General features: G+C 39.6%; 1 protein-coding gene across 1 annotated transcript in view; it reads right to left on the bottom strand.

Annotated features, from left to right (window-relative positions):
• Positions 1–22,479, bottom strand: part of SAMD12 (sterile alpha motif domain containing 12) — a 397,831-nt gene that overhangs the window by 43,003 nt on the left and 332,349 nt on the right. The window lies entirely within an intron of this gene.

The raw sequence follows: 22,479 nt of genomic DNA, 5'->3' as shown, positions 1-22,479 counted from the left end.
AAAAAAAAAAAAAAGAAAACACATAGAATAAGTGAGGTGGATTTGGATCTTGAGAATGGGAGAGGTCTGGGTTCTAACTCTGGCTGGTGATTCCTCTCGCTCATTATAACAAAATAATAATGCCCTCGGGTCATATGGGGGTTGTGACGATTCAGTGACATAACGAAAGAAAAAGCACTTGGCATGCACATGTCACTATCATTATCCTCACTTTCTAACTCCAAATACCTTGACTCCAAAAATCATGAATCTCAAATAGCAGGTGCTAGAACGACAAAGGACAATATTTTAACATACAAAGAAAATCAAGGATATAGCTTTGGTCATGTGAGTTGCTTAAAGATGTGGCCAATTATGGGAACAGGGATGCTTGCTGAAACAGCACCTCTAAGATTCACACACAACAGACATCTTCAGTCTACATTTGTATTTCCAGGATTTAAAAAATGAAAAAAAAAAAGGATTTATAAACTTTAAAACAAAGCTTTTAAATTTTATATGGTCTAACAAGCCTCCAGAGGCTGGCTCTTTGGAAAATGAGGCACCTGAACAATAATCAGAAAAAGCAAAATTGCCTCCTTCGGGTACTGACGTTAACAGATGTGACTTTTTCTTTTTCATGCCAGGAACAGAGTGCTTCTGGCAGAGGTGTGAATTTCAGTGCATCATTTGCAGAACTGCTGACCTCTGTGGGAAATGTTTAAGTCCTTTGATGTAACTTATTGTTGAGCAAACAGTATTTCTGGCACTAAAAACATTTTGGGTTTATATCTGTTTCCATCAATCTTTATTCAGTGACATTATCATTGCTCACCCATTACAGATATTTCTCACCTGAGAATTCATGAAAGAGCAGAGAGTTGGAGAGAGTGTTTATTGAAATGACCAGAAGATTTGGTTGCATCCTCCTCTGCCCTATGCTTATAGAGGTCATAAAATCACTCACGGGATGAGACTTTTTTTTTATTAGAATAATAATAAAAGTAGTTCTCCCTAGTCTTCCTCTTTTATTATTTAAATGCTACACACCTTGAGGCTGATACTACCAAAAAACTATGCCTCATTCATTCATCCATTCATTCACCATATGTTGAGTGTTTGTTATGTGCCAGGTGCTGTGCTAGGTAGGCACAGGTATAAAAGGTAAGATCTCACAACTCCAAGGAGAGCCTTCTACCTCTAAACATGAGCTAGGTTCTCACCTAAAGGAAGGTCACTCCATTAAGTTTACAGAGAACCTGGACCAGCTTCCCAAACACTGCTGGGAAGGTTTTGCTGCCAGGGCTCTCAGAGCTTGGCTCCGGGAAAGGATCCTGGAGCAACCTGGGAGGGGTGGGCTCTGTACCATGCTGGGGGCAGCAGGATCATTAAGTTCACTAACTGCTTGCAGGGGAATAGGGTTAATGGGCCAGAACCTTTCTGGAGCTCAGCGTTCAGGAGTTTGATGAAGTCCCCAAAAGGGCATGTTAAGCGATTTAGGGAAGTTTATTTCAACTCAGCGAAACTTTATCAAGGGCCTCCTGAGGAGCAAGGTGGGCTCAGTGTGCAAAGGTGAGGATAAAACAGTCCGCTCCTTCAAGGAGCTTACAGTCCAGTGCATGTGACGGGACAGGCCAAGGGCAGCGAGCGTACTCAGAGTGTGAGCTCCAGCTCACGAAAACATCAAAGCAGCTCTGCAAGGACAGATGAGGGTGAGGCTCAGAGATGGGGAGTAACCTGTCTTAAGGATGGAGTGAATTATTAGCGGGTTCAGTCCCCCGAGCATCTCCATTGACCTCTTCAGGCTTTGCAGGAGTCTCCAGATCCAGGGCTGACTCAGCTAAACCCTTAAGAGAAAGCTCAACCTTAAGAGAAAGAAAAGTGGCCCATGACCAAGAAATGAGACTTAGAACAAAAGCTATCTCCTGTATCATGTCCAGGTGTTTTTCTCCCTGACTGATTTACATCTTCCCTCAAGTCCACATACACCTCACTATTAACTAGTACTCATTTCGCTTTTTACATTTGGCCTTTTCTCCTCCTCCTCTGTAAGTTCACAATGGACTTTTAGACCTGCTTTTCCCACTTCCTGAGGCACCACCATTTTCATTATTTTTGCTCCTATGGTGTTGACTACGATGACTAAAGCCTGAAAATCTACAAACCCCCCCAGGAACTTAATGAGTTAACGTGGGCTGGGCTCTGACTCTCCACTAAGCATGTCAAGATGAAAAGCATCCAGAAACTCCCAGACCCTCTCTCCGGTCGCTCCCTTCATTACGGACACTCGCACGTGGAGCTCCCCCATGAGGAGACTTCCCTGGAACGACAGGCTGCACGCAGCTGCCCTCCGAGGGCCGGTAATGACTGCCATCCGAAGTTCAGGGCTGGAGCCCAGTTACCTACATGTATTGCACCAGATGCTTCAACCCCTGTGAGTTCTGGGGTGCAGGAATACCACACCTCCTCTGGGGTGTAATCTGTTGGTGAGAGGGGAAACAGGAATCTGCAATGTGGAAAAGGATTTAAAAAAGAAGAAAACTGAGGGTAACTGGCCTGGAAAAGAAGCATTTTGTGACGGTTGCCTTGACATCCCTGAAGAGCTGCTGAGGGGATGGGGAGTAAAACTAGCAGGGCCGTGACGATAACAATGGCAGCCCATGTTTAATGAGGGCCTACAGTGGGCACCATGAGAAGTGCTTCACTTGAATGCTCCCCTAGTGCTCACGGTAACCCTACAACATAGATGCTATTCTTGTCATAGGTTTAGAGATGAGGATTAAAGGGGCTAAGTGACTTGCCCAAAGTACACAGCTGACCAGTGATGAAAGCAGGATTCTAACCCACACAGAAACATCAGACACGTGCTTTCTTAGACCGGCTGCCCATCAGGATCATTTGGGGAGCTATTCAAACTACTGACTTCTGAACAACCCAGAGGATATACTCGATCAGAATTTCTAAGGATATGGGGAAAATGTAGTTTCTTAGAATCTTCCTTCGTGGTTCCAATAATACATAGCCAGGTTCAAGCACCTTTGGAGGAAACATGATTTGTGTGACCTACGTGGACAGAATGACTGGGAATGGGGAACAACTGTAAATTCTACAATCAGAGAAGGTTTCACTGAGAAAAATGCATTTGTACTGAAAACTGAATGGCAACAAGAAGTGAGTCAGCCAAAGAAAGAATTGGGGGCAAAGGGCTCCAGGCAGAGAAAACAGCAAGTGCAAAGGTCCTGAGGTGAGAACAGACTTGAGGTGTTCAAGAGACGAAAGACAGCGAATGTGCCTGCAGCACAGTGAGCAAGTGGGAGAGTGGCTGAGATGAGGTCAGGGAGCAGGAAGCAGCCAAATTGAGTGGGCTTGTAGGTCACGGTAAAGGATTTGGACTTTATTCCAAGTACAGTGGAAAGCCAAGCAAGGAAGTGATGAGTTTTGATTTACAATTTCAAAAGATAAGATTATCTTCAGACTTACCCTAAGAGGGCAAAAGCAAAAGCAAGGGTGTACAGCTAGAAAGTTAATAATGCAGGAACCCAGGGTGGGATGAGGGTGGACTGAACCACATGCAGTTACTTCCTTCTTTGAGTTGTTATGAAGAATAAATGAGACCATGTAAATGCACCAAGGATAATTCCTGGCACATAGTGGATGTTAAAATATTTGAATTCCCTTCTTTCAACTTTGTACCATAGCAGGCAGCCAGGTTTTAGGTCAATGGAAGGAAGGAGTTTCTAACCATCAGGCATGACCCAAGGTAGTGGGTGCTACTTGGAGAGTGAGTGTACTTCCTAGGAAGGGGGAACTGGAAGGTCACTTGGCAAGCACAACAGAAACATGGTGATGTTTAGGTCACTTCTAATCTCAGTAGTCTATTATTTCCAATAATTCCTTCATTCGATCCATATTCGCTGAGCATAAACTATATACTGGGTACTGTACCAGGCACTATCATTTGACTAGTGAACAAGAAAAATGGCTAAGGCAATCAGGATTTTTTACCTGCCTCTCTGACCTTTGGTAGTTTGCAGTTTTTTATCTGAAGTAGCTATGAGAAGAGGAGGAACGTTGGTTCGGTCCTCCTTGACCTGAGTCACATCAGAGAGATGACAGAGGGTGCTGGCTGTCAGGGTGCTGCCAGCCTCTGTGGGGTAAAGGCCACGGCACTGGGAGATTTGTGCGGTGGGATCACCAGCTTTGGCAGATTTAACAGAAACGAAGAGTACCAGCCCAATTCCAGTTTAAACAGACAATATTGAAACTCCTCCAGGAAGAATTTGAGTAAAATTTTGCAAACTTTAGTAACAGCTCTGAGAAACTGATCAGACTATTTGGCTTTGCAGTGCATTATTGCTTAGCTGGACCCATGTAATAGAGAGGAATGAATATTTTTTTTCCATTCCCAGAAAATAATATTTTCCTTCCTCCAAAACTGTGAGGAATTGGGTAAAGCCTAAATGTATTTGTCTTGTTCCTTATTTCAACTTCTCTATAAATTGCCCAAAGGGTTTTGGCACCCGCTGTTAAGGCAGTCAGCTTCCTGCCTGAAATATCTTCTCTTATTAGAAATTATATTTCTAGAAACTGTAACTTTCTTTGGTTGAGACCTTAATGTGTTGCTTGGATGTCCCATATGCCAGGCACTGACCATGAGAAATTAGGTAGGTTTTGGGATATGCCGAGCAGTGGGGAGAGTTCCATATATTATCGCCTTCTGGGACAAGAGAATTTGACAGGTTCTTGGACCTCTGTAGTAGAAAGAAGACAGAGATGGTTTTGGAAACTGAAATGGTATCAAATCATTTCATAATCTACCACTTACGAACGTGGTGACTTTGAAGAAGTGGTTTAAGCACTCTGGGCCTCAGGTTTCTCTCACCTGTAAAATGAGGACATTCCTGAGCACCTAGGTAGATCCAATAAGGTAAAGGTTGCTATGTGCCTGGAACAGTACCTGGCTTTTAGGAGAATCCCATCCAATGGCATTTGCCTTCCTTCCCGTCCTTTCTAAAGGCTGAGAGAAGGCATTGTGAAGCCCTGGATAGCAGCATAAAGAATGATTTCCAGGTTAGCCTAGGAACTCCTAACTCCCAGCCTGGTGAATGGGAAAGGTCTGAACACTTTCTCATCAGGGCAAAACAGCCAGATTAGGGGGTCATGTGGGTTTGTGAGATGGTAAGGCATTTCCCATGCGGACAGGGGTCTCTGAGTCCAGAGGCTAAGGCAGCCCCACTCCAATACGAGTCTTCAGAAACAGGCTGCCAGCTAGTTATTAGCAGAACTGGTTAACACATTGGAGCTGCTCTAATTTGGCTCATCTGCAAGACAAGTGAAATGCTTTGGCCTTGCTGCGGCAGTAATGTTAGAGGAAGGATGGACTGAGATCTTTTTACCTTAGAGAAGTGTTTTGCAAAGAAAACAGAACTAGGAAAACTGTAACAGGGGGAGGAGGTAAGAAAGAATTATTTTCCTTTAGGTAGGACTGGTGGTTTCCTGACTTTTTTTGGTGAGAAGTTTGTACGTGAAGGGATTGGAACACTCTTCCCCATTCATTAATCTTGTCTGGGATTCTACCTCCTTAAGAGGCCTTTCCTGACTATTCCGCTTTCCATAGACGGTGTTGTCTACCTCCTAACTTTGTTTTAGCTTCATCATAACATTTATCATCACCCGAAACTACACATATTGATTTGGTTTTGTGTTCAGAACTTGTCTCCCCAGCAGAATGCACGGCAGGTGCTGCCTCTCACGTGCGGCTGTCTCTCCGGGGCACAATGCCTGATACAGCATCAAGACATATTTATTGAATGAAGCGATAAACAAAACAATGTATACTGTATATAGTGATTATTTTTGTTTTTCAGAGGTTAGGAGCACAAGTCAAAACAAAATTTAATTATTGCTATAAAATGAAACATTAAAAATGGGTACTTTCTCAGCAGAGAAGGCCATTTTTTATTTCTAAATATTTTTAGAAGCAGAATTGATTTTTATCTACTTTTTCTTGTGTAGGTATCCTCAAAAAGTTCATTGTTTGGCTGATGAATTTCAAGTTATGTTTAGATAAATATGCTCACATTTTCGAATTTTATCCCACTACTTGGTGATCAGAAGGTATAATCCAAATACGCTGTTAATTCTACCACGATTTATCTTGAAATCTGCTCGATTGTCTCAGATGTATAAACCTCAAATTCAGGATCAGTAAGATGCCACTCTGTCTGTTAACAAATAACATACATATTATATACTCTTTAAATAACCTGATTACCTTAAATCTATTTTTTTTTCAACATTTATACTGGTGTCAGCAGGGTTTAAACATTTTGATGAAAGAAGTGATTTTTTTTTTATCATGCAATCAAATGTGAGTCTTACTACAAAGTGAAAGCAATCTTAGCAGTGGGAATTGATATAGCTTCATAAGATACTTTAAACTTCAGAGTAAAATTCATTTTGTTCTTGGTTGTTGGGTCATATTTGAAGAGTGGATGGGGGACAAGAAATGAGGACAAACCTGACTGGCAATTAGTGTCACAGTCCACCTGGGAAATAGGAAAACACACATCTGGAATTCACAACTCATTTGGGATTTTCTTCATTCTTCATAAGAACATGTTGAGTCTTCTGCTCTCTCTTTCCTTTAATGCTCTGCAAAAAGAACTGAAAATAGCTTGTGCTGGGAAGACAAGGTAATAGTGATTGCAAATGTGTGACTCTGCAGCAGACATTCTCTGCTTTGGACTATGTGACTATAAACTAATCTCTTTAAGCCACTATAAATGGATGGTAATAGTACCTACCTCCTAGGGTTGTTGCAAGATTAAATAAGCTAACTGCACAGTGCCAAGCACTTAGTAGTCCTCAACCAATGGATGTTAGCAGTTATGCATAGCACTATCTGGTGACTACTTCATCCTTTTAGGCGATTCCTCCACAAGTGCCACACTACAATGATATTTGTTTTCTTAAAATATTGAAGCGGAAAAAGCCCGCTGAGCAGCAACGTCTCATTTGTGAGTGTGTCCCAGCAAAGATGAGAGAAGTCAGCAGCCATGTGCCTTGGTAGCATTAAAGCAATTATACCCTGCATTATTAAACTCCATGGTATCCAGTTCACCTTGCTAAATAATAAGAATTAAATACAGCCCAAAGAGTAGCACTTTCCCTCATCCGTGAAAGAGTGGCACTCAACAATGAAGCTCTCTAGCTAAATTACCAAGTGCAAGGCCTAAATTTAGGATGGGGCAATTCTGAAACAGTTGATTACTGGATCTAAGATTATGGGTGTTCTTGTGAACTGTTGAAACTGATGAAATAAATATAAAATGGTGGATTATTGCAGACACAATTATGAGAACAACCTTGCCTGGTTAGCTGGAATTTGTTCTTCGTTCTTATAAGGAAAGATTACTGAAAAGCAATTGCAACTTCTCCCTATGAAAGGCACTGCAAATGAGATCCAAATTCTATAAGAAATTTGATATAAGGACTGAATAGAGCAATATATGTTATTACCAAATTTGTCCCTTAAGAGGAAATGTCATGCTTTAGGAGACTAGAAGCCTCACTTTATGCTTCACTAGGATGAAAATAAAACAAAAGCAAAAACAAAAACTCACAGTACTGAACCGTTAAGGAGACCAGGCAAGGTGATGCTGGAAAACAGTCAGAAATTAACCTATTTTCTAATCAGGTACTGAGACAACCAAAGGGCAGAAGGGATGATCACTAGTGCTTTGGCACAAGACTGACCTCATGGCTCTGCCACTTTTGAGCTATGTATCTTCAGTCAGTTCCTTGGCTTCCCTAAGTCTTGCTTTTCCCATATGTAAATTGAGGATGGTGGTAATAATACTATCTTCATAGGGCTGGAGTGTGGCTCTAGCTTAAATGGTTATGTGAATTATTCTATTCAATCCTTACACCAGACCCATTGTAAGTGTTCTATAAATGGTAGCCATTGTCCATGATTATACTCTGCCTCTGTATCTTAAAAACTTCATAACCTTGGACAAATTACTTGACCTTTAGGTGTGCCTGTGTCCTTATATGGAAAAAAAGATGACTAATGATTGTACCTACCTTACCAAATTGTTGGAGGGAATGAATGAGTTATGTATAATGCATTTTCCAATCCTCTGTGTATTAGCTGCTGTTACTGTTATTACTATGACCACTGCAGCTATTTTAAGCTATTTTAAGACTGAATCAAGTCTATGAGAGGGGACTGGGGGAACAACCCTTCCTGGGTTGTGGTCCTAATAGCTGTGTCTTGTCAATCTGATGATATGATGAGCATCTTGGACTTGCTGTTCCTCTCTCCAGTGGTAGTGTCCTAGAAACCCTGTCTATGGGTATGCCAAGAGCCAGCTGAAGTCACATTGCAATGCCACCCAGGGCCTCTCACTGTGGAAGGAACTGGAGGGAGGGAAAGAGGAGGCAGAAGGCCGGACATGTGCTTAGGTCTCCCAATCTTTTTGAGCTTTGATTGGGCAATGACATCAAAAGTTTCAACCAGGTATTTTTTGTTATTATAATCATACAAATATAATAATTTAATGTGAACACTAAAAACACCCCCCAAAACATTGGTAACTGTATCTTGGCATTTCTTCCTTCTGTCTTTCTTTTCTTCCATCCTCTCCTTCCTTCTTTCCCTCTGTTCCAACATATTGGGAGCTTCAAAGAATGCAAGAAGACAAGGTCTTTCACAAACTAACATTCTCAATACCATCTCCTCTACCAAAGCTCACATGACCAGAAGTTGAGCTGCCTATATTTGTTATTTGGTGATTTGTCCAAAAAAAAAAAAAGAAAAAAAAAAACCATCAGAAAACTAAGTAGCTAAGCTCAGGAGCTCAGCTCTCTAATGAGACATACATTGATTCAAACTTCAGCTCTGGAAATACTTCATTAAGCTTCCATTTCCTCATCTGTAAAATGGAGGCAGTAATAATGCTTCACTCCTAGGACCACAGTAGGAAGGTATTATATGTGCTAGCTAATATTGTTGATTTCAAGCTTTAGCATGCCAATATCAAAAAGCTAGTATTCTAGCCAGCCAGAATTTCCTTTTTTTAAAATTGTGGTAAAATATATATAACATGAAATTTACCATTTTAACCATTTTTAAGTGTGCAGATTAGTGGCAGTAAGTGCATTCACATTGTTGCTTAACTGCCATTTCCTCTTATTTTGTGGACAAGACCCCTGAGACTCTGAATCATATCTCATGACTTGCCCAAAGTCACAGCGAGTCCTGGAACCTACATCTTACATCCCTTTGCAGTTCCCTAACATTTGGAAGGATCTTTTCTCATGCTGACTCAGATGTTGGAATGAGTAGTGAAGTTGGGGACATAAATTACATCATTGATTTAGTCAACACATTCATTCCATAAATATTTACTGAACATCTAACATAGAAAAAACACATGCAAGAAATCTGGCAAAAAGAATTTCAGTTATTTCGTACAATAGCCTTACTGGTATTTGGTTAGCATTATTTTTGTCATTTTAGAAATGAGGCCACAGAGGTCCAGAGATGTTTGGTAACCTATCCAAGGCCACACGGCTGTAGTCAATAGTGGAGATGGGATTCAATACTAGGGGAGTGTGACGCCAAGAGATTTTGGGTGAACCTGATTACAGGGCTTATTAAGGTTTTTCAAGTATATGATTTTTTCCACTCCAGCCACAGTGACATTATAATAATATGGTGGAGCAGATCTTTTGTTACCATGCGAAAAAGAAGCAGGTTCTTTTGTGAATTGAAGGTACCTGAAGTAGAAGAGGAAATTAAGTCTTATGGTCATAAACTAGAGAACACTGTTGAATTACCATACCAGCATATTTTCATGCTGTGGGGATGGGGGTGCTTGTGATAGTGATGGTGATAATTATAATGTTGGTAACTATCAACCATGGAGTACCTACTGCATACTAGACTCCATGCTATGTATATCCATTCATGTAATATTTGCTGGGTATCTTTGTTAGGTACTAGAAATACAAGATATCCAAATTTCTATTCTTACGGAATTTATAGTCTTATGAGTAATAAGGATACTAAAAAAAAAATTACAAATCTTACTGCTCAAATCAAATGTTGTAATGATGACAATAACAAAACTACCATTATACTTCTATTTACTGAGCACTTAGTATGTGCCAGGCATGCTTCTAGAACAACAACCAAGTGTGTTCTACAGATCACAGAACCTCAATGACCACCAATTTCCTCACAACAAATGTGAACACAAACGGGTTTGTCTTACACTAAAGACTTTCTGCCATATTCTGCTTTCTTAGGCTAAGCCCTGACTTCATTTTCTACCCAGACAATTTGTTACTCCTATCCTGGGTTTGGATCCCAACATGTGGGGCTAGAACACCAAAGGGTTTGGGTGCTTACTTTCTAATAGCCACGAGATCTCTGTAAGCAAGAACACCTTTTTCTATCCAACATCAAGGCAAGCAGGAATTCCCAGGCAGACCACTGGCTATGAACTGCTTCATGGGGGCTCTGTGTAGAAACCAGGTTTCCTCATCTTCTTTACCCTAAAGAACCCTGGATAAGATGCCACCTCCATTAGAGCTGAGCTTCCCCAGGACATGGAGTTAATTAGGCATGATCTTGGTCATTCTTTTGCAGGAGTCAGTAATATCTCCATATCTCTGAATATCCTAAGCAAGATGGTCATAAATTCAAATAATAACAATATCTAAAATTTGTGCAGCTTATTTCAGCTTACATAGCACTATCTGATAAGGTTGTCCTCATAAAAGGCTTGAAGGACATCTGTATGTATAGATGAAATGCAGGCAGCCCTGTAGAGAGGCCCACATGATGAGGAGCCAAGGCCTCATGCCAACAGCCACGAGTGATGTTGGAGCAGATCTCTGGCTCTGGTTGAATCTTCAGATGACTGCAGCCCTGGTTGACACACTGACTGCAACTGTAAGAAAGACTGAGCCAGAAACACCCAATTAAACCATTTCTAGACTTATGACCCTCAGAAACTGTGAGCAACAATGTTTGTTGTTTTAAGTGGTTAAACTTTGGGGTAATTTGTTAAGCAGCAATAGATAACTCATACAAATTTTGAGACCAGAGAAATTCATCATTGGGGTCAGATAATTCTGGATTTGCATACCGGTTTTACCAGTGATCAGCTTTGTAACCTTGGGCAACTCATTTCACCTCTCTTAGCCTCAATTTTCTCATTTGCAAAATGGAGATAATAATGGTACTTATGCTCTAGGGTTTTTTTTTTCCTCCAGCATAAATGAAATGGTGCTTGTTAAACACAATGCTTGGCACACAGTATGCAATCAGTAAATAGAAGCTATAATTATTATTGTTATTATAATCTTGAGCTCATTTGGCAAATATTTGAAATACTGATTCTTCTTAAAGTACCGACTACAAGCCTTGCTCAATTGAATTATGCAAAAAGAATCTTTTTATGAGGAAGACATGCTCAGTCAGAGAATACAGGTTTCATCTGTTATTGCCTGTGGTGCTGAAGGACATGCCAGGATTAAAGAGCCTTAGCCAACTGAACTTTTTTCTCCTTGTCCACAAAATGCTGATGAAGAACATTTTGTAATGTAATTAAGATTGCACTGAAGAATGAGTCCTCCATCACCCCATCACTCAATCACCTTTTCCTACCCCAGCAGGAGCAGAGAGAGGTTCAGCTTTACCTTCCTCCACAAACAACCACCTGACCCCCCAGCTCATTAGTCCCATCCCTGGGAATAGTATTCATTGATTTTTTAGGGGCCAGAGTCCAATATTTCTGTTGCATCTGTCTTTTTATGGTTTGCACTGAGGTCAAAATTAACTACATACTCATTTTCTGATGTGAGAATGATTAGAAACTTCTTACTTCCCATTCTTCATACTCAAATTTCTATCTTCTTGGCTTACTGGTTCATTCCATCTCTATAATCTGAGGGCAGCTTTAGAAGACGGTTTACCTGGAAAACCATAAGTTATCTTCACTGACCACTTTCAGAATTGAACTCATTAGGGAAACTTATTCCCTATAACAGTGTTCAAAGAGATGTGAGTGACCACTTTCCACACTAACACCTCTGCCTCTTTTGGGAAGATCACTGAGCTCACTTCTTAGACCAAAACAGTAAATCAATCCAGACTTATTAAAATATGTTTTGATGTGACTATCATCAGGTGTTAAACAACTTTCTCATGGAGAAGTTTAAGATAATTGTACCTTGCTGGAAATAATCCTGACTCTTCATAATCCCTGTGAGGATATTGTTGGATGGGGAGTGAGAGATTAGACTGTTGATCCTGGCTTGGCCACTGATTAGCTATGTGAACTTGGGCAGGTCACTAAATCTATCTGAGTCAAAGTAATTTCCTCATCCATAAAATGGGGATTATAATACCCACTTCATCTACTTTTCAGGGTTTTCATAAAGATCAAATGAGATTATACCAACAAAAGCACTTTGAAAATAATTTAAATACCTTCAATTTATCTAAACATTCCAGTTATAACATAAGAAATTCCACAGCAAATTCAACAGGTTTAACTAGCACACCCTCCAACATACAAAATAAAACAATGGCATTTGAAAGATATATGCCATAAGTGAAAATAAAGGTATATGAACAAAAGAAAAATTAAGAATTTATATTTGGCAAAAGACACTAAAGAAAGAAAGCTAACACAAAGACAACAGATTGTCAAAATATAGGCAATGTAGAAAACCTTAAGTAGGTATTATCTCAAATCTGCAAGGAAGTCAGACAAATACCAGTAATCTCCCCCTCATCTGAGGTTTTTTTTTTCATGGTTTCAGTTGCCTTCAGTACAGTACAATAAGATATGAATGTTATTTATCAACATATCACTTTTATTACAGTATATTATAATTGTTCTATTATCAGTGTTAATCTCTTACTGTGTTTAATTTATAAATTATACTATAATACATATGCATAGAAAAAAACATTGTATATATAGGGTTTGGAACTCTCTGTGGTTTCAGGTATCCACTGGGGGTCTCCAAACATATCCTTGAGGATAAATGGGGACCACAGTAAGCAGAAAAGAGAGGCATGAATCCCCTCCCCCAAATCCAAGGATTTGAATAGGCTAATCTTAAGAATGGGAAATTCTTTGTAGGTCTGATAAAATTCAGCTGTGAATCCATCTGGTCTGAGGCTTTTTTTTTTTGTTGTTGGGAGATTTTTTATTGCTGCTTCAATCTCATTGTTTATGTACCCATATTGCAGAAATTATTCCATAACATTGAAAAGGAGGGAATCCTCCCCAACTCATTCTATGAAGCTAGTATCACCTCGATACCAAAGCCAGGACAGGATACAACAACAACAACAAAGAAAACTACAGACCAATATCTCTTATGAATATAGATGTAAAAATCCTAAACAAAATACTAGCAAACTGAATTCAACAGCACATCAAAAAAATAATCCACCACGACCAAGTGGGCTTCATCTCAGGGATGCAAGGATTGTTCAACATATGTAAATCAATAAATGTGATTCACCACATAAACAGAAGCAAAAACATAATCTCAGTAGATGCAGAAAAAGCATTCAACAAAATTCAGCACTCTTTCATGATAAAAACCCTCAACAAACTTGGCATAGAAGAAATATATCTCAAAATTATGAATGCCATATATGACAAACCCATAGCCAACATCATACTGAATGGGGAAAAATTGGAAGCATTTCCACTAAGAACTGGAATGAGACAAGGATGCCCATTGTCATTGCTTCTATTCAACATAACTCTGGAAGTCCTAGCTAGAGCAATCAGGCAAGAGAAAGAAATTAAGGATATCCAAATCAGGAAAGAGGAGGTCAAACTATCACTTTTCGCTGATGATATGATCTTATATCTAGAAAATCCCAAAGATTCCACCAAGAGACTCCTGGCATTGACAAATGAATTCAGCGAAATCTCAGTTATAAAATCAATGTACACAAATCAGCAGCATTCTGTACACCAATAACAGTCAAGCTGAGAGTTAAATCAAAGACTCAATACCATTCACAATTGATACAAAGAAAATAAAATACCTAGGAATATACTTAACTAAGGAGGTGAAAAGTCTCTGCAAAGAGAACTATGAAACACTGAGGAAAGAAATCACAGATGATACAAACAAGTGGAAAAACATCATGTTCATGGACTGGGAGAATCAACATTGCTAAATGGCCATACTACCCACAATGATTTATAGATTCAATGCAATCCCCATCAAAATACCAATGTCATATTTCACAGATCTGGAAAAAAATAATTCTAAACTTTGTGTAGAACCAGTAAAGAGCCCAAATAGCCAAAGCAATCTTAAGCAAAAGGAACAAATTGGGTGGCAACACGTTTCTGGACTTCAAACTTACTACAAGGATATAATAACAAAGATAACATGGTATTGGCACAAAAACAAAGACATAGACCAATGGAAGAGAATAGAAAGCCCAGATAAAATACCATCCACATATAGCTAAATGATCTTCAACAAAGCAGACAACAAAATACACCAGGGAAAAGAATCCCTATTCAATAAATGGTGCTGGGAAAATTGGGTGGCCACATGTAGAAGAATGAAACAGGATCCGTATGTCTCACCACTCAACCAAACTTAATTCAGATGGATAAGGGACTTAAATGTAAGATATGCAACCATAAGAATTCTAGAAGAAAATGTTGGAAAAACTCTTCTAGATATCAGCCTAAGCAAAGAATTTATGAGGACCCCAATGGCAATCACAGCAACAACAAAAATAAATAAATGGGACTTGATTAAATTAAAAAGCTTCTGCATAGCCAAGAAAATAATTAACAGAGCAAACAGACAAGTTACAGAGTAGGAAAAAATATTCTCAAGCTATACATCCTATAAAGGACTAGTAACAAGAATCTATGAACTTGAGCAAATCAGCAAGAAAAAATTAACCCCATTAAAAAGTGAGCAAGCCGGGCATGGTGGCTCACGCCTGTAATCCTAGCACTCTGGAAGGCTGAGGTGGGAGGATCGCTAGAGGTCAGGAGTTCGAGACCAGCCTGAGCAAGAGCGAGACCCCGTCTCTACTAAAAAAATAGAAAGAAATTATCTGGACAACTAAAAAAAAAAAAAAAAATGGGCAAAAGACATGAACAGAAGCTTCTCAGAAGAAGATTGTCAAATGGCCAATAAACATGAAAAAATGCTCAATTTCATTAAGCATCAGGGAAATGCAAATCAAAACCATAATGAGATATCACCTTTCCCTAGTCAGAATGGTTTTATTAAAATATCCAAAAACAATAGATGCTGGCACAAATGCAGAGAGAAAGGAATGCTTATGTGCTGTTGGTGGCACTGCAAACCATTGCAACCTCTATGGAAAACAGTATGGAGATTCCTCAAAGAACTAAAAGTTGACCTACCATTTGATTCAGCAATCTGACTAATGGATATTTACCCAAAGGAAAAGAAGTCATTTTCTCAAAAAAAACCCCAAAAAACAAAAAAAAACACCTGCACTTGAATGTTTATTGCGGCACAATTCACAATTGCAAAGATGTGAAATCAACCCATATGTTCATCAATTCATGAGTGGATTAACAAAATGTGGTATATGTATACCATGGAATACTACCATGTAAAAAAGAAACTATGAGGTCTACAACACAATATCATTTGTATGGATTACAAATACCTCTATATATTAAAAATATATCAAATATGTTGGCATTTTTACATCACTGGGTGGGATGGATGTGAAATTTGAAAAAAAATAGAAAATTTGCATACAGTACAATTCCATTTTTGTTGAAACTATATACTCAGGTATACATATACACTTAAAACATCAAAAGCATTTATAATGAAATATTAACTCTTGTTATTTCTGGGTGCTGGCATGGAATATGACTCTTATTTTCTTCTTTTGTTTATTATCTGTATATTCTGGGCTTTCTACAGTGGACGTGCATTCCTTTTATACAAAGGAAAACAACTTTGCTTAAAAATCCTAAAAATGTGTTATGTTTTTTGTCTCAGTAGTCTGAACACATACCCATGCTGTGATACTTTGAAGAATTATGTTACTGAAGGATGACACAAACCTTCTTATTGTTCTCATGAAAATGGAGAGGTGTAAAACTTTAAAGAGCTGATCTTTTGGCAGCTGTATTTACCAAAAGAAAGGATTATGCATGAAGAAAGAGAAAATGGTACATTGGGACAATGATTTTCTTTCTTTGGCTCTCCTAAGTAGATCAAGAGTGTATGGCTAAAAACTATTGTCTCTGAGAACTGCCAGGTCTTTTTTCCCTTGCTAGAAATCCATTGCCAAGGAACACTTAACACATCTTCCCTTTTTCCACTTGGGTGTCAAATGATGCCATTGACTTTTGTTTTTTAATCACTGGGATTTTGGAACATTTGTAGTCCTTTCCATGGTGTGGCCCTTTCTGTAAATTTTTGTAAGAAGAAAAAAATCCATTCACATTTATACATACGAAATGAATGTTATTTATAATGATTATCACAGCTGAAATTAGAATTCCTCTGAGGGAGGGAACTATCTTTGATAAAATTTCTGATGAGCTCCACAGGGTAGAAGGAGACTAGTATTCAAAACCACGAAAACCCAATGATAAAATGCTCTACATGAGATAGTAAAAGGAATTTTGTTTTGTGTCCAAAAGGAAAGTCAGAGCAAAAACTAAGAAAGGGAAGGAAAGAGAATATACAGATAGGAACAAAAAGGGGCGGTATAAAGGTCAGAAGGAATAAACAGGTACTAGTCCTGATTAGAGTTTTAAAAGCAGGGATGTCCAATGATAAACCTGAAGCTGTTTGAGGTCTACAGCCAACTTCTCTTCCCAGACGCACATTTCAGTAAGGTTTTGGAAATAGGAGATGAGGCTGAATTTTATTATCACGGAGGTAGTATGGGTGGAAGCCAAAAGTTAAGGGAACCCTGAGAATACTTAAGGCTCCTTAGAATCTACAGCAATGCTGACTTTTATACTCACCCTATCTAGGTCTTCATCGTGACCACAGCTGGCCAGCTGTTTATTTTCTGCCTCACCAGGCAAACAAAGCCAGGCATGCCAAGGTAGACAGATAACTATTTTTTTGGAGACCTGGACAAGATATCACAGATTGCTAAGAAGCCTCAAGTTCCTGCGATTAGACACTGTGAGGCCAGACCAGCTTTCAAAAGTGCTCTATTGTACAGCATGGTGACGACAGTTAATAATGTACTGTATATTTCAAAATAGTTAAAAGAATAGATTTTAACAACCCGATTAAGAAGTGGGCAAAGACATGAACAGACGTTTTTCAAAAGAAGATAGACTAATGGCAAAAAAAAAAAAAAAAAAAAAAAATGAAGAAATGCTCAACATCACTAATCATCAGGGAAATGAAAATTAAAACCACAATGAGCTACCACCTTACCCCTGTCAGAATGGTCATTACTAAAAAGTCAAAAGACGGTAGATGCTGATATGGATGCAGAGAGAAAGGAACTGCTTATACACTGTTGGTGGAACTGCAAATTAGTACAACCTCTACGGAAAACAGTATAGATATTCCTCAAAGAAATAAATGTAGACCTACCATTCAATCCAGCAATCCCACTACTGGATATCTACCCAAAGGAAGTAATTTTATCAAAAAGACAGCTGAATGTGAATGTTTATTGCAACACAATTCACAATCTCAAAGATGTGGAATCAACCTAAGTGCCCATCAATTCACGAGTATATTAAGAAAATGTGGTATATATATGTGCTATGGAGTACTACTTGGCCAAAAAAGGAATGAAATAATATCTTTTGCAGCAATTTAGATGGAACTGGAGACCATTATCCTAAGTGACGTATCTCAGGAATGGAAAAACAAACACCACATGTATGCTTTAATAATCGGGAGCTAATCAATGGGCATACACGGGCACGAAGAGAAGTAAAGGTCATTAGAAACCAAGAAGGGGGGAGGGGTAACAACTTTCCTTTACAATGACCACTATTTCAGTGATAGGCATACTAAAAGCCCCAACTTAAGCATTATAAAAGATATCCATGTAACATTTGTACCCCCTTAATATTTTGAAATAAAGAATGGATTTTAAATGTTCTCACTATAAAGAAATGATATGTATTAAATATTTGAGGTGACAGATATGCTAATTGGCCTTATCATTCCACAATGTATGCATGTACGAAAACATCATGTTGCACTCCGTAAATATATACAATTATTTGTCACTTAAAAATAAAACTTGAAGAAAAGATTTATTAATCTTACAAATTAAGACAAATTAAAATGGGAAAGAAAAAGCCTGGAGGCAGGGAACTCATTAGGAGGATTAATTCATTCACACTCATTGACTATGCCACCTGGTGCTAGGCACTCACATACAATAAGGAGAAGGAAAACAGACACAGACCCTGCCCTGGAAGAGTCTGCTGTTGATAGAGATTGTGTAGGAGTTCAGGGAAGAGATGAAGAGGTGGAAAGGGACGGTGTCTCTAGACATGGACCTATAGGGACATTTCACCAGTGGAAAACATGAGATTTATATACTGTAGCAACTGCATTTCTCTTATCCAAATATAGCCTAATTGCAAATGGTTAATCATTTTCCTACACCAAAAATTATTATTCCATTTCTGCTCACAATAGAGGGATCACATGGTGTGATTTCCACAGGGAATATTCCTGTCTTCATTATTCCACATGACACATGGAGTCCTGTTTTTACTCTTGGCTACTATCATATGAACGTTGGCTCTAACCATGGAGAGACAAAAGGATTGTTAGCCCAGGGGTCACACTGGTGGCCAACACCAATGGACTGTCGGTGGCAGCATGGAGGATGGTGTTGAGAAAAATGTTAACATTGCTCAGACTGATGTTCGATGTCTGCCATGGGCACAGGAAGGATCTGATGGTGATCGTGGCTGTATATTTGCTCACCTGGTCTTAGACCACTGTTCGTAACGGCCACTATCTGATAAAACAATTAGTGAGCAAGTAACTTTATTTTTTTATCCATCAGAAGACATACACCCTTTTCTGAAAACATAAGTGCAACAAATAGAAGCCAATTAAAATATGATCAGTGCTGACAAAAAGCCCCAGAAATCATTCTTATTAAAACTCTTTTAACTTGTTAACATACACTTTGCCTTAAAATACTCAACTCTCTAAAACAAATCCAGTTTAAGATAAATACAGCTATGAGCACCTCTTTATTCATGAGAATCTGTTCATACTCAAGGACCATCAGCTGAACGGAACTGCTGCTATTGTCAACATACTACTTGAACTAACAATTCTTTTTATTTTTTAAAGTAAATGGCACATACATGTGTAAAGTCATCCCTCAGCCCCCCATGAGTACGAAAATCCACAGATGCTCAAGTCCCTAATAGGAAATGGTGTCGAATTTGCATGTAATCTACATACATCCCCGTGTATACTTTAAACCATCTCTAGATTACTTAACGCCTAATACAATGCCTACACGTCACTTTGTTCACATAGATTCAACGTAGTACTCGACCTATGGCAAATTCAAGTTTTGCTTTTGGAAACCTCGTGGAAATTTTTTTTCCAAATATTTTCAATTCAGTTGTGGAACCCACAGATACAGAGGGGGCTGACTGTACATACGTACGTAGGTATGTACGTATCACACACAGTTTTCTTCAGCTGCAGTTTCTGTTCTCATAAGACATTGTAGATACCTTATACAACAGTATCTTCTAAAATATTTTGTGTTTTGGAAAGTAAGAAACTTAATTCTAATGACAGGTAGCTTCTCCCTCGTAAAAGATATGCAGTAATTCCAGGGTTCCTGTGTATTATCTGTGAGAAAACAGGCCTTCTTTGCTTTTGCTCTAAGCAGCAGCCACAGGCTCTCAGAATGATCTTAGATGCCATGCAAACTGTAAACAGGATTATTTTTCAACAATATCATGAATTTACGATGGAATCATGAGTGGATGTTCCTGGGAGTTAGGGATCATTAATAAGGTCCAGTGTGCCATTGGTCTCATCACTAACTGAGTGACTATGAGCAGGCAGCAGCCTTTGAGTGAACAAGGGGAATCCACGCTCCAGGTGTCGGTGTGGTGGCATGGATTGGAGGCCAGAGGACAAGCTGAGCAAATATCCCCTGTGTATCACCTTAAGCTGAGTTTCTGGCCTTTGGGATGGGAGGCTTAGCCAGTCAGGATAACTAGGAATTTCCCTGAGCATGTCAGGAGAGTAGTCTGCGTGAGTGGGCAGAGCAAGGCAGGGTATGCCAACACATCGTCTAATTACTACATCCGTGGGATGTGCAGGAGACCAATGAAATAGCACGCAGTTAGGATGCCCTGTGTTTGAATCCTGGCTGATCAAATACCAGCTTACTATCTTAGGCAAGTTATTTAAACTGAGTCTCACCTTCCTGATATTTAGAATAGGAAAAATAAGAGGGTGATGGAAGAATGAAACAGAATATTTTACATAAAGTACCTAAAAGAGTATTTGGCATGCAGCGTGGGCACTCAATAAACGGGACCGATCTTAATTTGTTCAGTGTGGCGAACACCCCCAAATACTTGAAGGCTTAAAGTATAAAATGCCAGGCAGGCAAAAAATTGAGATCAAAAGTCAGTCAATAAACTGTTTTGTTTTTGTTTCTTTTCCCCCCTCTAAGCTGTGAAAACATGCTAGACACTGAGCTAAGTCCTAAGGAGTCAAGGACAGTGTCCCCCACGGGCCTATGATATTCGCTAAACAGGGATCTTGTGCCTATGGTGTTCTAAGCACTTCTCGATCAATCCTCATCACCCTATTACTGCCATTTAAAATACACAAAAATGAAGATGCGCAGAGCTAAAGGAACTTGCCCAAGGTTGCAGAGCTTAATGCCAAGGCAACACTAGCTCTTAGTACAGCTGTAGTTACAGACATGTGCACAGGGGCTGAGGAGCAAGACATCGGAGGTGTGGCCAAGTTGTCGTGGGTGAGGGGCAGAAATCAGAAAAAGCTTCCTGAGCAAAGTGATCTAGGATTATTCCTAAAACCCCTTGAGTTTGGTCTTCAAATTAAACTTCATTCAGGTGCATTTTGTAGCGGCGATTAAGGACGCATTTGTAGCAGTTGGACAGCCAAGCTTCAGTCCACACATAACAGAGAGAAACACCAGGCATCTCAGATGATAGCAGGGTCCCTGCTGCTGCAGCCAGGACATCAAAGCCAGCCATGCTTTGGTTATAAATAATGCGATTATGTGGTTTGAAATGAGGTGGCAAAGGTAATCTTGCATCTGAAGGTTTCTTGTCTGTCCAGTGCTCACTAGATCTTTTTACGCCCCCACCTCCTCTGTGCGCACCAAAACCCATCTGCTTTTTTGGTTACTTTTGCTTTAGAAGTTCTATCCCCAACTACTTCTCTCTTGGAATGAAAATTTAATCTTCGAAACTGTTCTGCACTGCTGGCCCCAGAATTAAAAGCAAGCACCTTCAATGGGGAAATTAAATTTATTTGATATACCTGTACACGTACAAAATTGGATCCAGCAACCATTTGGTTTGCAGACTTACAGAATATAGCTAAAAGCATTTTGTGCATGTAATACCTAATTCGCAGCTGAAAGGGGGCCAAGCTCAAAGACCTTGTCTCGCACTGATCCCAAGCAAGGTGATCATTAGCCAGGAGCTGGCGTCATTTTCTGTTAGAGCTTCTCCCCGCGCACTCAGCGTTATCGACAGCTGAGGAGTCTTCCTTGGGGAACTAAATATTCAGTGGACTGAATTTTCATTTAAAAAAGAAAGAAAGAGATAGATACCCGGGAAAAAGGCACTTCAATTATAAATATCTATATTTCATTTTACATTCTGCTCTCTGAAGCTTCCTAGTCAGGCTCTGCCCGGGTGCTGCGGAGGGTAGAACCTAAGGTTTGTGTTTACAGGTATCTTGGCTTGAAGAAGAGGCTAAATGAAATAAGATTTGTCCTTCTGGCATTCTTTCCATGTTCTGCAATCTCGCTCCTGTGAGAACTGTAGTTGTGCATTCTGTATTCATTTAGGACACCTAGGTGCCTGATAAGAAATGAAGACTGGGGACTGTGCAGAGGAACTGGGTCAGTGCTGACTGTGGGCAGCTTCGGTGGATCCTAGAGGACCAGGATGGAGACGAGCGCTCACGTAGAGAGGGGTCTGTTCCATGACCTGGCCTGATTCCCTTCTGTCACAAATGGGCCTTACTCCATGGTCCGGAAAGCCTGAGTGACCTGTCCAAGGTTCCACAGGCTGTCACTGGCAGAGCCAACATTAGTACTTTGTCATCTTTCTCCTGCCTGGGCAGTGCTCCCTTGTCTAGACTTGCAGTCACCTCTTCTCCCCATCCAGCTCAGCAGCCCCTTTTAGCTGCCTTTGTTTGTTTGTTTCTTTTCCCTGCTCCCTTCTCTCTTATCTCTTGCTT

This window comes from Propithecus coquereli, unplaced genomic scaffold (assembly GCF_000956105.1).
Source record: "Propithecus coquereli isolate 6110/MARCELLA unplaced genomic scaffold, Pcoq_1.0 Scaffold247, whole genome shotgun sequence".
Lineage (NCBI taxonomy): Eukaryota > Metazoa > Chordata > Mammalia > Primates > Indriidae > Propithecus > Propithecus coquereli.
This window is presented reverse-complemented; position numbering and strand designations above follow the sequence as displayed.